Below are 14,993 nucleotides of genomic sequence, written 5' to 3' on the forward strand. Positions count from 1 at the left end.
ACAAAAACCTGAATGTAATGGTAAGAAGGTCTTGACAATACGAATTATGACAAGGAATTTTGTTAGTCAATGGCAGCAAGAAATAGGAGCAGGCCTGTGATTTGAACCCATTTGCAGCATTAGTAATAAATAAATATAATTTTCTGGTGTTAATGAATTAATCAGTATACAATTTACAATATATCTGTCATTTAAAAAAAATTCCTTGTGCTGTCGAGACAATATGGATGTTTTATTTAATTAATTCATGAGGTGAGGGTGTCACTAGCCAGGACGGCATTTATTGCTTATCCCTATTTGCTGAGAAGCAAGTTAAGAGTCAACCACATTGCTGTGGGTCTGGAGTCACATATTGGCCAAACCAAGTCAGGATGGCAGTTTCCTTCCCCAAAAGACTCAACTGAACCAGATGGAATTTCCTGACAATTGATAATGGTGTCATGGTTATCATTTGACTTTTAATTTCATATTTTTATTGAATTCAAATTCAATAATTTCAATAATTACCTCAGCCCACAGAATATTATCTGAGAGTCTGGATTAACAGTCCAGCAACAATTACCACTAGTCCATTGACTCTGCTCTAATGTTAATACCTTTAACATCTAGAAGAGCCAAGGAATATGGGATAGTGTGGGAAAAGAGTGTCATGGATAGAAGATCTACTGTGTTCTAATTGAATGGTGGAGCAATAATGAAGGGCCAAATGCCCTTATCCTTCATTATTCCTTCAGGTTTAACCTTGGTTTTTGTTGCGGAATAGTAAAATTATAAAAGCAATTTAGAATTTCTAGTTCTGATGTTCAGTAAATTGTTTCTTTTAAAATAAATGTAATTAAATTACAATATTATGACATGTACGAGATTACACAAAACCCACTAGCAGTTAAAAAAAATGAACTGGCATATGTGACTCCATGACCTTGGGATGTTGCAAACTGGTTTACAGCCAAAAAAATATATTTTTGTGTTGTAACATAGAGAAACACAGCAGCCAGTTGGCATGAAACAATGTCCCATAAGTATCAATGAGATAATGGCCATGTTAACTGTTTGAGTAATGCTAATGGATGGATAGATATTCATAATGGTAAAGAAAGATACTCCTCTTTGAATAATGACGAGCTGCGGGTCAGTATTTTCAGTGTCCGATTCCTTGGGCCTTCATAAATAGTGACTGGGATTCAGTGATTTTTTTTGCAGCGGGAGGAAGCGGATGGGAAGTAATTTCTATGAGTGATATCTGACCTCAAAGCAGCTATTTGAACTTAGGTTGTTTGAACTCTGAACTAATTTCTTTTGGCTGTACTAAGGATCCTGCAGTGTGGGAGCCACAAATTCATGGAGTATCTCTAGACATTCTTGAATGGCAGATCTTGTCTGTTTATGTGTAATGACCTGAAGAATTTTAAATACCCTGATTATTAAGCGTGAAAATAATAATTGAGTAAAGCTGTCAGTGACAGTCCTTACTTAAATGAAGAAGTCTGCTGGACTATTTTAATTGACAGGCCATCTGATGTAGGTCAGAAAAAGTCATGACTATTCTAAGGGACTGAATCTTCTGCTCATCCCCGTGGTGAGTTTAGGGGTTGGGATTTGATCAGGTGGAAGGGAAGCAGGTGGAATGTCACCAGCTTCATCCACCCAACCCAACCGTGCCCTCAACATGAATGCCTATGATTGTCTTTCTGGGCCTTCCCTCACTTGAGTGCCTGAGTGGTATGAAATAAACTGGGCTTTCTGGAAAGAGGTGATGGGGCAGTCAAGATCCACATTGCCTCCACTAAATTACGCTTGGGGGAATTATTTTTTGACATTTTGTCAGTGCTGTTATTTTGTCAATGTGAATTCCTATCTACCTTAAATACTGCAAAGATCTCTCCTGAGCTCACTTCAACAGTGCAAAGAGGTTTTTAAAGGAATATCTGACTTCGATACAGATTATAGATTAATGACTTGGATTTAAAACCTTTGAATAAGTTTCATGAATCAGTTTCACTTTCAGGCATGCATGCATGAGAGCTCTTAGATTATCATTCTTTTCATCTCCACATGAGTCCTCTTGGCTGGCCATTGTGAATTTGGGTGTGTCTGTGGCAGTGATACGGCGAGGCATGGGGTTCAGAAGGCTTTTAAATCTAAATCTGAAGAAGGGTTACTGGACTCAATGTCGACTTTGCTTTCATATGACACAGATGCTGCCAGATCTGCTGAGTGTCTCCAGCAACTTTTGTTTTTGTCTTTGTTTAATGCCTCATCTACAAATTAACTTTTTGAAAATGGCACCTTTTCCAGTCAGGCTGTCCAGCCATCTGCATTGAACAGTGTGAAGTTCCTGTTCTTGCAAGATTCACACAACAAATACTTGTAACAGAAAGTTAAGTCAAGTCATTTCCAAACATTGTATCCTTTTAGCAGCATGTTAAGTATTAATTACTGCCAGTCAACCTCTTCAGGACTGAATGTTAACTATGGTACATGTGAAGTCACACTTCTTCTGTTTTCAGTTGTTGCAGGCCTAAAAACAAAGAAACATTAGAATTGTCTTTTTAATTTTGTGAATCTTCTTTTCTCCCTTAATCCAATTTAAAAAAAATCTTTCTGTCTATCTGGATGGAAATCATTCACTCACTCTACCTTCCTTTTTTTAAATCTTTCTTGCTCATTTTGTCAATCCATCAATTTAATTGGCTAAAGAGGTACATAATTACTTGCATTATTCATTCTGATCCTAGGTTTTCTGTAGAGGGTACCATGCTATTTTCATTTCAGTCCTTGAGCATGCTGCTGCTCAGAATATCATCAACATTAAACAAAGCTAATTGACACACAATTTTCCTCTGAAAGGCAATCTTTAAAGGTTCTATGGTGAAATTCAGATTTATTTCCTTAACTGTAGGTGTCTGTTGGTATGTGATAAGAGCTAGGTTTTCACAATTAAGAGGTAACAAAGCTGAAAATGGCATTACGATCTTGCTGTGAAATTTGAATTCCTGCAATTTAGGATTTTGTTTTATATTGTTACGTTCATAGCTTGCTACAAAAGATACTGTTCATTGCTGCATTATTACTGCAAGAGGAATGAAAAATTTAACAAAAAAAGACTAGTTGAGTCTCTGACTGGAAGCCAGATGCTGGTGGGTGTAGCAATGGAGGACAGAATCTTAAACCGTGAATACATAAGTAAATGTCATTCATGTAAGTACTGGCCTCTCCACTTTTTCAAATATTACTCTACATTCAAAGATCATATTAGGGCAGGTAAATTTGTTCTGTTACAGCGGTGCAAAATGTCAGAAATAGACATTTGATATTGTCCTATAGAAGAGGGATCTGAGGGAAAGAAACTCGACCTGATGAGTACAGACTTGGTTAGGACTCGGATTTCAGTCTTGGAGTTGAGATTTTGAATAGTATTTGAAGATGGTGATGAGTAGCAATACTGATCAGCAGGTAGGGTCTTTATCTTTTTGCTCTTAGGAAGGCTCACTTGGATCCGAGCACTTTCAATGTGATGAAAGGATTTCAAGCTGTTGAGCTTAGGGATGTGATCATATAGAATTCAATGGGGTAGCCATCAGATTGAAGATTTATCCTCAAGGTTATTATGATAACAGACAAAAATTTCACTAGTAATTTCTGCTAATCTTCTATATCATTCATATCAATATATGTCCCTTGGCTATAATTCTCCAAAGATATTATACACTCTAATTTTCAATAATAAGTATTAATATCTCAATATAGATGGATATAGTCATTTCAGGTGGGATAGAACTCTGTTTCGAATAGAATCTTATCTTTCCGGTACTGAAATTCCATGAAGTTCTCCTTCTGCAAATGAACAGTGTTTGAGAAAGAAAGCCACACTATTATTTTCCTGAAATATTGTGGCTTAAGAAATAAAACATCATAATTTCTTAACTGTCAAGAAATGAATAACAAAAATATGACACACAAAACAACAACACTACTGCAATATAAATCTTTTGTAACTTGCATCTTCCTTCCTAATCTAAGGCAAGTGCTTTATTTCTGTTTTGTAGCGCTATATTTTTCATTTGCCAGGAGGTTGAGCGATGTTGCTTTGCATTACATATGGCTGACTAGGCGATTTACCCGCTCTTACTAGCTGCCATAGGTATAACTGTAGGATTTGCAGCTGATAATCAATCTTTTCAGTACATAATCTATCCATCGCCATCAAGTCCTGGAGTGGGACTCCATTCCAGAGCTTTTGACTCAGAGGCAAGGAGGCTACACAATGCCACGTGAGCTATCGCTTGAATCTACTCCAGATTAAATCAAGCGCAACAGGTGATCATGAAATAAAAATCGGTTTATCTTGCAGTTGAAGAAAACAGTCAGAAAATTAAATGGAGGTTTTATATTGTTTATTCGAACACATCTATCTTCAAGAAAATATTATCATTGTGTGCCAGAAGCTAGATAACTGGCATTTGTTACTAACACCACCTTTTCAATAACAGATTTCTGATTTAATTTCACATAATATTTTTGATGTCTTTTACCCAGGGAAAAGTAAATGATACACTGTTAACATTAATTGGGAGAAACTAAAGGAATGACTGGAAATTTAAGGTGTATTTTTTATGTCCTTGGGCTATACTAAAGGACCTTTCAGCTTGTTAATTATTTTTAATGAGAAGTCATAGTTGTGGTGTAGGCAAACACTGCAGCCAGTTTGCACACAGCAGAGATCCTTAACTAGTGGTGATTTGAGCAACTAGTGAATCTACTTTTGACTGAGAGATAAATATTTGCGAGGCAACCAGGTGATTTTTTTGTTCTTGCTTGAACAGTGCCTTTTACAGAGAGACTAAATGCAATCTTGATTTGCTGTTTCATCCAAAAGACAATTTCAAAAAGGTGGGACTCCCTCCTCATTATGTGTGTTCTTCAGGCTCGGGCTCAGAACCAAGTTGGACAGTGTGGAACCAAACAGATTTGCAGCTAAAATAATTAGCAACCTATATCAGATGCTAGGGCATTAGGAATGAGGGACGTCCAGAGTTTGATTCAGCATTGACTCTGCTGCTATGCTGGCTGGTTTAGTAATGAACTACAAGTAAAAATAATACCATTTTTACTGTTAGAGAGAATGTTAAAAGATGGAAAACCTATTTTACAGTGAAACTTCAGCAACATCGTTACAAACGTATTAATTTTCTAAAACAAATTAGACTGAATTCATTTTTAAAAATGCATTTGTTCATGGGATGTGGGGCATCACTGGCTAGGTCAGCATTTATTACCCATCTCTAATGGCCCTGTAGCAGATGGTGGTCCATTGCCTTATTGAACCACTGCACTGTTTGGGATGGAGGAATACTTCACAGTGTTGTTAGGAAGGGAATTTCAGGATTTGACCCAATGATGATGGAAGAATAATGACATTGTTTCCAAATCAGGATAGAGTATGAGTTGGAGGATAACGTGCAGTTGCTGGTGATTGTATACAACCGCCGCCTTGGTCATTCTAGGTGGTAGAGGTCATGGGTTGGGAAGGTGCTGTCAAAGGTGCCTCAGAGAGTTACTACCATACATCTGGCACATGGTTCACGCAGCTGCTATTATGTGTGAATGTTGAAGGTAGTGGGTGGAATGTCAATCAAGCAGCTGCTTTGCCCTTTTTTTCAACTTTATTCATGGCCATTTCTGGCTGGTGCAGAATCTTATTGCCTGTCCCTAATTGCCCTTGGGAAGATGGCGGTGAGTTTCCTTCTCAAATCTTTGCAGTCCATGTGCTGTAAGTAGACGCACAGTGCCTTTAGGAAAGGACTTCCAGGTTTCTGACCCAGTAACACTGAAGGAACTGCAGTACATTTCCAAGTCAGGATGGTGAGTGACTTGGACAGGAACTTGCAGGTGGTGGTCCTCCCTTCTGCTGCCCTTGTCTTTCTAGATGGTAATGGGTTTGGAAGGTGCTGTCTAAGAATTGTTTGCAAATTTCTGTAGTGCATCTTGTAGATCGTACATGTTGCCGCTCCCAAGCATTGATGATGGAGTGAATATTTATGGATGTGGTGGACTATTTTGGCCTGTATGGTGTCAAGCTGTTGTTGTCGGAGCTGCACTCATCCAGGCACAAGTAGGGTATTCCATTAGGTTCTGACTAGTGCCTCATAGATGGCGGCCAGTCTTTGGGAGTCAGGAGGTAAGTTGCAGGATTCCTAGCTTCTGACCCACTCTGTGGCCACTGTATTTACATAACAAGCCCATATAACCCCCAGGACGTTGGTAGCAAGGTATCCACTGATGGCAACACCTAAATATCAAGGCGTGGTGGTTGGATTGTCTCTTACTAGAGATGGTCTTTGCCTGGGATTTGTGTGAAGCTTATGTTATTATATGGTATGAAGATTTGAGTTTTGTAGGAGCTGCATTCACTAGGCAAGTGGAGAATGTTCCATTATACTCCTGATCAGTGCCTTATAGATGATGGATAGGCTTTAGGGAGTCAGGAGAGATATTTGCCACAGAATTCTTAGACTCTGACCTGCTATCATTGCCACAGTACTGTGTTGCAATTCCAGTTTAGTTTCTGGTCAATAATAGTCACCTATTCATCTGCTCAATAATAGTTTGGTGATAGTGGATGAATCAGGGATGTCAATGCCATTGGATGTCATGGGGCAATAATTGCAATCTTTGTTTTTGGAGATTGCCTAGCATTTGTGTGGTGTGACTGTTATCTGTTACTTTAACATTTAGCTTGTTTCATGAGTTTGTTAAGATAGAAAGCTAAATATTAATGGCTCAAAAGTAACCCCCCAGGACATTTTCAGTAGGGAATTTCATGATGGTATTGCCTTTGAATTCCAGAAAGTGGTGGTTAGATTCTGTCTAGTTGGCGATAGCTATTCCCTGGCACTTGCATGGTGTGAATGTTAATTACCAGTCCAAATCTGAATGTGAACCAAATCTTGCTTCATAAGGGTGTGGCAGTTTCTGAGCCACAAGTGATGTTGAACATTATGCCTTCATCAATGAACGTTGCCACTTGTGACCTAATGAAAAGTAATTGTTAAAGCTGAAGATGGTTGAGCCTCGGACACTAACCTGAGGGCCATGGGCTGTTGTGGCACAGTGATAACATGCATACTCCTGAGTCAGAAGATAGGGATTCTTAATCCTCTTGTTTCACAAGTGTGTAATAAACATCTCTGAACAGGTCGATTAACCTGAAGAACTGCCACGCTGATGGCTTGGGCTGAGATGGCTGACCTCCAACAACCATCTTCCTCTCTAGTGGCTATGACTCCAATCAATAGAAAGTTTTTCCTTTGATTCTCAAGTGACTCCAGTTGCTAAGGCTCCTTTATGGCAGATTATATCAAAACCTGCTTTGCTGTCAAGCACAGTCACCCATGCCTCACCTATAGAGCAGCTCTTTTGATCATATTTGTACCAAGGCTGTAATGAGGTCAGGAGCCAGTTGGCCTTGATGGATCCCAAATAATGCAGTGAACAGATGACTCCTTTGCTGATTCTTCTGGGTAGCACAGTCAGCAACGCCTTCAACCACTTTGCTACTGACTGAAAATAGTCTGATTGAGCGGGAATTGAACAAGCTAGCTATGTCCTGCTTTTGTTCACTCTGCACTCCAGCAATTTTTTTACATTGCTGGGTTAATGCATATATTGTAACTGTACTGGAACAGCTTGGCTGAGGTGGGAGTTATTGCGGTGCTGTATTGTAGAGGTGCACAAGCCTTCAGTGCGGTTGCCAGAACATTATCCGGGCTAATAGCCTTTGCAGTATCCAGTGCGTCCAGCAATTTCTTGATATCAAGTAGAGTGAATCAAATTGGCTGAAGACTTGTGACTGTGATGCTGGGGAGCTCAGAAGCAGGCCAAAATGGATCATCCACTCAGCAATTCTAGCTGCCATTAGATACAAACACTTCACCCATGTCTATGCACTGTGCTGGACCTCTCCATTATTGAGGACAGAAATATTTGTGGTGCCTTTTCCACCTCCTATTTGTTGTTTAATTGCCTACCACCAAACATAATTGGATGTACCAGGACTGCAGAACTTTAGTCTGATCCATTGATTGCCTCTTTGTCCTGTCTCCACAAATAGTCCTGCGTTATAGCTTAACCAGGTTGAAACCTGGTGCTGCTCTTGGCAGACACTCTTCATTGAACAAGGGTTGATGTTTCCACTTGATGGTAATGGTGAAGTGGTGGACATACTGTGCTATGAGATTTTGGATTGCGGTATAATACAATTCTGCTGTTAATGGATTGTAGCGCCTCAAGCGTGCAGAATTCGAGTTGTCAGATATACTTTGACATCCATCCCATTTAGTGCATTGGTAGTGCCATACATGTTGGAGGGTATCCTCAATGTGAGCAGCTTATAAACCAATAAAATTCATTATGGCCCTCATCTTCAGCCATTTTGCGCCATATTTTTTATTAACCATGACTTTGCTGCCTTAATTCTTGCCATCAAGACCCAATGTGGTTGGCATCCATCCAGGTGGGCAGTGGGCCTGTGGCAGCAATCTTCCCATCTATAGCCCACTAAGGGGCTTCCATTCAGTTATGTCAGATAGTAGGCTGCACCTCCGTGCTATCAGTTCCATTCGACCAGCTCTGCAGCTTCAGCTGTGCCTTCAATACAAGTGACTAGTAAGCACAGGAAAAGAGAGGGCACCTCCATATGAAGGTTCCCTTGTAGGTAAGCACCAAAAAACAAAATTGCTGCTGAACCCAGGTACAGGCTGCATGAATCAGAGTAATTTTGTTTTTTTTCCCTTCAGCAGTGCTGTGGCCAATGGAGTGAACTTTGTTGCAATGCCCTCCCCACCCAAATGTAGTGGGGCAAGAAGCTTTAGGAAACCACACCCCAGAAAAGTCTGTAGGAAGTGACTTCCATGTGACTAATGGACACCTCTAGGGGTGGAGATAGGTGCAGCAGGATCTTTGATCAGCTGAACTGGAAGACTGCCTTCAATTGGTGTTTTCAGTTCTATTACATGGCAGCCCATCTCTTGTCAATGCACTACAGAGCCACTATTTTTTTTGCTCCTGCTGGGACTACGGTCTTTGGTCCAAACACAATAACATTCCCTCCTCACATTCCATTCAGATGTTCCTGCCATTCCTGCCTTCAGAGCCCTAATCAAGTCCCAGCCGTTATCTTGATTTTTCTCTCTCTAGATGCTAAGCACTTCCTGCTTTTTTTTTTAAGATGAGTACCAGCATGTGTTATATTTTTCTTCCCTGTCGACCAAAAATGTTCTGGTCAGATTTATCTGCATGTTGCTGAGCAAAATATTTGTGAGTTATCCAGAAGTTAAAAATAGAATCATGGAACAAGGTCAGACTCTGATAGTCAGGCACAGTTCATGGAAACTGATGCTTGTTCAAAAGCCATGAGAAAACTGACATTGGCAACTGCCCTCCTGTAGGAATGCAGGCTAAGCAAGAAAAACATGCTGTTATATAATACTATTTTGCTGAATTATGTTTTGCGAAAAGGAGAAAGCAAACAACAAATAAATGAAGTACCTGAATCTCAAACAAAACCAGTGTGGGAAGATTGGAGGCACAAAATGTCGGCCTTCCTGCTCCTCTGATGCTGCTTGGCCTGCTGTATTCATCCAGCTCCACACCTTGTTATGTCTGGGAAGATTGGATATTTTTCTTTCATGGCATGTGGGCATTGCAGATGAGACCAGCATTTTTTTGCCTCTACCTAATTGCCCTTGAATTGAGTGGCTTGTCTTACCAGTTTGGAGGGCAGCGAAGAGTCACCCGTGTTGCTGTGGACTTTGGAGTCACTTCTAAGCCAGACTAGATAAAGATCGCAGATTTCCTTCTGTAGAAAAATATTTATGAACCAGATGAGTTGTAACAACAATCAATAATAGTTTCAGCATCACCATTAAAGCGGTTAGCTTTATAATTCCAGGTGTAACATTATGATACATAATAAAGTATCAAAGAGGGAGAATAAGATGCTCTAGAATGAGAAGAAACAAGGGAGTGAAATTGATCAAGGCTTGCAATGTGGGTAGACTTGAATCGAAATGTCTCCTAATTTTTCATCAAGTCTGTTTTTAAACGTGCATTGAATTCGAAAATATTACCAAGCTTTTTACTTTCAAATCAAGTTGATGCAACAGGGAGAATAGGAACTGAGTGTCCCAAAGCAACAGGAGTTTGTACCGATGTTCTGTCAACACGGATGGAAAAGAAATGTATCAGTTGTGATGAAGTAACTGATAAATTGTTACAACCTCATTTCATGTTCCTGGCATAGATCAATTTCACCACTGTAGTTATTGCATGTTAGGTAAGTTTTGTGAAGTGAACCACATTACTGATATGCTTTCTGAAGATCGTTTCGTAGAATCCCTACAGTGTGGAAACAAGCCAATTGGCCCAACAAGTGCACACCACCTCTCAAAATCATCCCACTCAGATCCATTCCACCTACATTTTGCATGTCTAATTCACCTAACCTAAGCATCCCTGGGCAGTATGGGCAATTTCCCACGGCCAGCCGCCTAACCTACACATCTTTGGACTGTGGGAGGAAACCAGAGCACGTACAGACACGGGAAGAATGTGCAAACTCCACAAAAACAGTCGCCAGAGGGTGAAATTGAACCCAGGTCCCTGGCGCTGTGAGGCAGCAGTTCTAACCACTGAGTCACCAGGCCACAACATATGGTGTGCCTGTAAGTTGGTATGTCCCTTCTATACATGTCTTGCATCACAGTGCAAAGATGGACAAATTATTGTTATGATTAGGTTGGTGTGAAACCATCATAAAAAGAAGGAGTGAACTCAACACCCTCAATATATGGGAAAGACCATCCCTGGAAGGATTAAAGAAGGACAAGAACATCCCATACTACCCACAGACAAAAGGTACGTGACAGTAATACTGAATAAAAGGGGCCACATCTCCAAGGCACAAGCACTGCTCGCCGATGAGAACACACACCGGCCAATACAAACTGACCCGATACCGCAATTAGGCAACAAAACCCTTTACACACTAAAAAGACTTAAACAAACAGGACAGATCAACAAAGCAGACTTCTCAAGAACGAAACCTGAAGGAATCAACACACATTGATTCCACGGCCTCCCTAAAGTGCACAAGCCAGAAGTCCCCCTCAGACCCATTGTCTTCCTACCAGGCACTCCATCACACAGATTAGCTAAGGAACTACAAAGGACACCCAGGCACTACCCCACATCAGGAACACATCAGAACTCACCACAAGACTCCTACAACCCCTGGGCATCAGGGTGGCACACAAGCCCATGTCAACCCTATGACAACTGCTCACCTGAACTAAAGACACACTCCCCACCTTGGACGGGACCAATGGCATCTACAAGATCCCCTGCAGAGACTGTGAGAAACACTACATCGGAGAAACAGGAAGGAAACTAACAACAAGAATACATGAACACCAACTGGCTACAAAAAGACATGAGCAGTACTCACTCATCTCAATCCATATGGACAGGGAGAACTAGCATTTTAACTGGGACAAAACCAAGATCCTGGGACAGGCTAGGCAGAGACAGGCCGGAGAATTCATAGAAGCCCAGCACTCCAAGAAGCATGCTATTAATAAACATATTGAATTCAACCCCATATACATTCCACTTTGAAGGAAAATCAAAAATGAGGCAATCAATCTCAAAGGTCCCCAGAGTTTAAAAACCAGGCGGGAAAACACATCAACCCTTCATCGGAGGCTGCACTGAGGATGTTACCCAGCATGGTACAGAAATGTCTGTGAAACCAGAAACCAACTAGGCGAGGCAACCAACATCAACATTAGAAACTACATTTCATAGATCTAGGACAATCTCTGAAACACAGCATGGGGGATCTTTTCATTATGTACTTATGTTTAAAACTGAAAATTGCCCATAATCTTATTTTTCTGGTTCATCCTAAAATTATTTTCCCATCTGTAAAATACTTGTGACCAAAGCAGGAAGCTTTCCTTTATGTCATGGAGCAATATTGTTAATTTGTCCTTTTTAGAAAAGGATTTGCAAACTCATTCAAAGTAGCAACCTGAGAAACTTTTCCTCTCGTCTGTCTAACTTTCAATAACATTGATGGAAAATCACAGATACCAAAGTATCCAACTGAGCTCTATTCTGGATGGGCACAAGGGAAAAAAAGCCCTTTTCAGCATATACATTATTTCTGATTTTGTGATGGTTATCAGTAAAAGAACCATGCCTGTCATTGACCCCTTTTACCCAGCATTGAATTTTCATGTTGCAGAGCAAATTTCTTATTCCGGTACAAATGTGAATTTGGAGATATCTGTGGAATCCAGTAATAAGCAAAAGCAAGAGGCACATTGGTCAGTAAATCTAATTTAAGAAATCTCGTAGCCAAAAAAGCTGGAAGTAGAGGCTGTATTTCCATTACAAACTGAGGTGGCACGGTGGCTCAGTGGTTGGTACTGCTGCCTCATAGCGCTAGGGGCCTGGATTGAATCTCCCCATCAGGCAACTGTCTGTGTGGAGTTTGCACGTTCTCCCCATGTCTGCGTGGGTTCCCTCCGGGTGCTCTAGTTTCCTCCCACAGTCCAAAGATGTGCAGGTTAGGTCGATTGACCTAACCTAGTGTTCAGGGGTGTGTGGATTATAGGGGGATGGGTCTGGGTGGGATGCTCCAAGGGGCGGTGTGAACTTGTTGGGCCGAAGGGCCTGTTTCCACACTGTAGGGAATCTAATCTAAATTGCCCATAGTGTTCAGGGATGTGTAGATTAGGTAGGTTTGGGGAATGGGTCTGGGTGGGATTCTCTGAGGGTAGGTGTGGACTTGTTGGGTTGAAGGTCCTGTTTCCACACTGTAGAGCTTATATGAAAAAAAAATTCGATGATGTTACAGAAAGAAAATTTATTATGTCATGAAAATGCTGTGCTTAGTGTTATTCAGCTGTGGTTCAATTAGAAATGAAGGTTTTAGGCTCAATACCCAACACTGAGGGCAAAAATTAAGGCTAAATTAAGTACAATGTGGGTATGCACTGCATTGTTGGAGGTGCTGCCTTTTCAGATGGATGTGAAAATATCCCATTTTTCCTGTTCAAAATGGTGTAATTCTTGATGTCCTACAATATATATCTCTTAACGTTACTTAAAAAAAAAATTATCTAGTCATTAGCACATTGCTATTTTGTGGAAGCTTGCTGGGCATAAATTGGCTGCACTGTTTCTGATATTATACCAATAACTAAGCTTCAAAGATATTTCATTGGCTTTGAAGGTGTATATGACATTGAGTTTGTGAAAGGTGCTAAATAAATGCAACCAATATAACTAAAATAAAACAAATAACAGTGGATGCTGAAGATTGGAAACAAACAAAAACATAAAATGCTGGAAAAGCTCAGAAGCACTGGCAGCATCTGTGGAGAGAAAGCAGAGTTAAAACTTCAAGTCCAAACCCTTCTGAAGAAGAGTCACTAATTGAGTGCAAGTCTTTTTCAGTTTATATTTTTGCAACCATTTTCTTCACACTGGCATAAGTTCTGCCAGTATCCTCATGTTGTGTTTTGTATTTTTAATGTTAAGTTGTTCACACTTTTTAATTGTTTCAGTTGAAATGTCGCTGTGATATGGCCTTTTATATCTGATTTTGACTGTTACAGTTGTTGTTAGAGAATGGATGATGTGATGCAATGGAAGCATTTTGCATTGAGCACTGATGTTTCTTAGGTATACAATCTCCATCAAACCCGCTAGACATGTTCACCTGTGTTCCTAGTGATGGGGAACCTGGCCTTGGGCCTTTTCTCATTCAAAGTTCATACAGCATCATTTTCAGCCCACGCACAATCTATCGCTTTCATTGCTCAAGAAATGTGTAGGACAGGATTTGAATGTATGTGCTGATTGGAAGTCCATTGAGCCACTTAGATAAACCACTAACAGAGAAGCTATTGTTAGCTGTAGAATTGTATTGTTGCATTCAGTTTATTCAAGACTTTTTGTAACATACGTTTCACATTGGTAATTATTTACATCAACTCTGTTTTCCAATAATGACTTGTAGGCAGCCATAATTAAGTGGGCCCAACCACAGTTCACCTGGTGGGCATTCACATGCGTGGTTCCCCATCACTAGGAACACAGGTGAACATGTCTAGTGGGTTTGATGGAGATTGTATACGTAAGAAACATCAGTGCTCAATGCAAAATGTTGATTCTACTTTCTCTCCACAGATGCTACCAGAACTGCTGAGTTTCTTCAGTAATTTCTGTTTTTGTTTACGCAGTATGTTTCCTTGAAATGTAGGCAGCTGTTTATGGGCACATACCTAGCCCTTTTCTTTAACATTGTGATCTATCTGTGTGTTCACAGAGTCTTCCCCTATGCTTGACCATTGTCAAATTATGAATGTGCAGAAGTTACTAAACCATTTGTATCCATGGCCTATGATATCAGACTGTGCATTGACTTCCGCACTTTCATCTCCAGTGAATTTCGATCTAAGATTGAAAGATCTCATAATTTTTTTCCTGCAGCAGATGCTGAAATAGCATCTACAGAAAGAACAGTTCAGCCCACTCTACTGATGATGCCTGGATCTGTATAGATCGCCTATACTTTCATTCAGTAGACTTCAGCAGTTATTGTGGTCTCACAATGTATCCTATGCAACAGCCAATTTGTGTGGAGATAGTATACAAATCAATTGAATGAATGGATCTTATCAAAGAGTGTGATGTTGGCCATGATGTCCACCATTCATGCTTATAATGTGCAATAATCCAACCAATACTATGATGGACACACACCCTTGACAATCAGGACTTAATATGTGAAGGTTTTTCGCATATTGCTGTTGTTCAGAATTTGCGATCACAACAGCCTAGATTTTCCAATGTCCAGATAGTTAGTTATTTCTGCAGCATAGTTGGGAGTGGCACATCAGAATCATTCAGACTCCATTGGA

The 14,993-nt window shown here is 40.3% G+C and overlaps 1 protein-coding gene across 1 annotated transcript in view; it reads left to right on the plus strand.

Annotated features, from left to right (window-relative positions):
• The window catches only part of hcn2b (hyperpolarization activated cyclic nucleotide-gated potassium channel 2b), a 108,147-nt gene that overhangs the window by 13,367 nt on the left and 79,787 nt on the right, over positions 1–14,993 (plus strand). The window lies entirely within an intron of this gene.

Source organism: Stegostoma tigrinum, chromosome 30 (assembly GCF_030684315.1).
Source record: "Stegostoma tigrinum isolate sSteTig4 chromosome 30, sSteTig4.hap1, whole genome shotgun sequence".
Classification (NCBI taxonomy): Eukaryota; Metazoa; Chordata; class Chondrichthyes; order Orectolobiformes; family Stegostomatidae; genus Stegostoma; species Stegostoma tigrinum.